The sequence below is a fragment of the Rhamphochromis longiceps genome, linkage group LG22, assembly GCF_057381845.1.
Source record: "Rhamphochromis longiceps isolate RC_006_pf linkage group LG22, R_longiceps_female_GT1.1, whole genome shotgun sequence".
NCBI lineage: Eukaryota > Metazoa > Chordata > Actinopteri > Cichliformes > Cichlidae > Rhamphochromis > Rhamphochromis longiceps.
In genome coordinates this window covers 27,456,633-27,460,154 of record NC_140577.1, presented here as the reverse complement: position 1 = coordinate 27,460,154, position 3,522 = coordinate 27,456,633, and positions in this window count along the sequence as shown.

Sequence of the window (3,522 nt, the reverse complement as noted above, 5' to 3'; positions counted from 1 at the left end):
CTGTTTGAGGCTGTGGACAGGTGTCTTTTATACAGATGATGAGTTCAAACAGGTGCCATTCATACAGGTAACGAGTGGGGGACAGAAAAGCTTCTTACTGAAGACGTTACAGGTCTGTGAGAGCCAGAGATTTTCCTTGTTTGAGGTGACCAAATACTTATTTTCCACCCTAATTTACGAATAAATTCTTTACAAATCCTACCATGTGAATTCATCGATTTTTTTTTCACATTCTGTCTCTCACAGTTGAAGTGTACCTCTGGTGCAAATTACTGACCTCTGTCATCATTTTAAGTGGGGGAACTTGCACAATCGGTGGCTGACTAAATACTTTGCCCCACTGTAACCTTCCAGGGCTCAAGCGCCTTTGGTACATTCGTGCCTATTAACATACCAATTTTTCCATCAATCTGCTTGAGCTGAACCTCCTTCAAATAAGGCCATCTGTCCACATCGCTTTGTTGTGGAATGTTCTCCTTTGTTACTGGAATCTCTGCCTGTGTGAAAACCTGGGGAATCTTCAAAAAGTTATCCTCATCCAAACCACTGACCTTGAGACCCTTAACGACATGAGTACTGATTGTCGCTTCCTTTCCCATGGTGCGGAGCAGAATGTTGGACCTTTTTCCTGTGACCTGTAAATCCCTCATCAGCTCATCTGTACAAAAGGTTCCAGTGCTTCCTGGGTCTAAGAACGCATATGATTCAACTGTTGTGTTGCTCCTTGAACATCTGACCTTCACAGGCACAATTGAAAGTGCACAGACTGCTTCGCCAGCCCCAGTACAACCGCATGTTTCACTGCCTGCTGCTGGAGAAAAACTTGCTGCTGGTTCTCTGATACTTTTACTGTCACTATCAGGAGAAGAGTACTGCTCCTTATGCAGAATCGTGGGATGTTTCTGAGAACAAGTCTCACACGTGTGTCTTTGCTGACAGCCTTTGCTCAGATGCCCCTGTGACAGGCAACCAAAACACAAGCTCTTTGATTTGAGGAAATCAAGCCTTTCTCTGTGAGGCTTTTGCTTGAGGAGTCTGCAGGTACTGAGGTTATGTCCTCCCTTATGACAGAAAAGACACTGTCTTCCACCTGTAGAGCCTACATTTTCCCTTTCCCTCTTTGTCTGCTCTGGACTGTTTGTAGTAGCAAAGATGCTTTCCCTCTCCTTGAATTTCAGAGCATTCTCTTTGCACACCTTTGCTTTGCCCTTGTCTCTAGACAAAGTGGTGTCCTGAATGTTACCAAACAATGGGTGAGAAGCGATCTTTGCCTGCTTCTCTACAAAACTGACCAGATCAGCGAATCTAGCTCTCATTGCTGTACGTTCTTGAATGTCACAGGCAAAACCCCTCCACCTTTCCCTTAATTTAAAAGGAAGCTTGGAGATAACTGTTCTCATATTAGTAGGGCTATCCATCTCCTCAATGTACTCCATGCTGTCTACTGTGCATCACCATCCTCTGGCTTAATTACAGGCCATTTTAGAGCTCTTTCAATGTAGGCTGAGGCAATAGTATATTCATCCCCGAAATGCTTGCGCAGAAGCCTCTTAGCTTCAGCGTAGCCCCTGTCAGGATACATGTGCGAACAGCTATGAACAAGAACCTTGGGTCTCCCTTGGGTGAACTGCTCCAGGAAGCGCAACCTATCTCTATTGCTGTCTGTCCTTTCCTCAATCCCATGCTCGAACGCTTTCATAAAAAACCCAAACTCCAGTGGATCCCCACTGAATACTGGAACATCCAAAGGAGGGAGAGTGGATGCTTTCTGTTGTTTTACTAGGAGCTCTGTAATCTCGTTTTGTCGCTTCATGACATTCAACAAGTCTTTAACATCAGTCATCCTGCCTTGACTAGTAATAGACTGGCTATTATCCTTCTTATTCAATGGACGAGGAAGCCTGCTACTCCTTTCTGAGCCCTGCATTACCTCTGACTCACATCCTCGACCGACATCTTCATGTTCTGGCTGAACCAAACCAAAACTGGCCCCAATACTTTGGCCCGGAGATCTTTGGCAGGTAGCCATTTTGTTGACCAAGTCAGCAGAAGTGTTATGGGCTGGCTCCTTCACAGTCAGCACCTCAAGCTTTGCGTTAGCTGCAGCAATAGCTGTTTGCAACTCCCATTCCTCCCTTTTTGCCTTAAGAACAGCTTCTTGTCTGTCAATCTCCATCTTTTGCTTTAATGCCTCAGCACGCGCTACCAGAGCAGCCCTCTCTGCCTCAATCTTTAGCCTGGCAGAATATGTGGTCGAAGACACAACAGAAGAGGTTCGACTGCTTCGATGTGCTTTACTGCGTCTGGACGATATTGCTGAAGCACTGTCTGCATGCTCAGCAGTTTTCTGACTATTATAGCGGCAACCTTCGGTCCTTCTTTGCCACTTCTGCAGAACGTAAAGTTTCTGACTCGTGCTCTTGTTAAGTCTCTTGGATGCCTTCCGGTAGCAAAAAACGAGGCAAAGGAAAAAAGGGGCAAAACATTTATTTTCCTTACAAATCGAAAGGTACAAAACAAATGCCTCTGGTGGGAGCTCCGTTTATATTCCCTTTGTGTTACAACAAAAAATGACATTAAAACGGCGACGGTCAGAAAACTGTTGCTCCACGTCCTGCTTGCTTACCTAACCTTTTACCCACACCCCTCCGCATGCGGGCCAAATACACACCCCCTTTACGACATCTACCAACACTTTACAACAACAACAGACTAACAAAGCAGGATTAATTTATGGAGCACAGCATATTACATTATAACATAAAATGATCAAGATTATAATAAAAACTTAAAGATCATGACAAATACTTAAATATGGCATGATGTAACTGAGTAAAATATTGGCCTGGACTTGGCTCCAACACCGACAGTCAAACATCGTGGTGGTAGTGCGAGTGTGATGGCCTCACACTACCTGAAGATTTGGTGCTTCAGGATCTGGACCATTTGCTGTAATCGATGGAACCATGAATTCTGCTCATTCAGAAGAAGAATATAATAACTAAATATATGCAAATAAGTAAATAAAACAAAGGTTTTGGTGTGGCTTAGGTAAAGTCTTTACTTATGCTTTGGTATGACCTTGAACTGGCCATTTTGCCAATTATAAAACTCTAAAAGGTACATGAAAAACTGAAAGATCAAACATCAAAGCACGACACACACTACCACAGGAGGTAGAGCAGGTCACCTACCAATTGGAAGGTTAGTGGTTTGATCCCTGGCTCCTCCAGTCTGCATGTCAAGTATTCTTGGGTGAGATACTAATCCCGGGTTTTTCTCCGATGCATCCATCGGAGTGTCAGTGTTAGTTAGGAAGTATTAAAAGCTTAGAGGATAGTGAAGCATGTTGTATTGGGTGCTTTGAGTACTCCAGGAGACTAGAAAAGTGCTATATAAGAATCAGTCCATTTACCCTTCAGCACTATCGATTCTTTTCCGGTTAGATTTTTGCCACAGTTTTTGAACTTATCAGCAAGAGAACTGCATCACCTTGGCCATTTAGGTAGATTACATCATAGA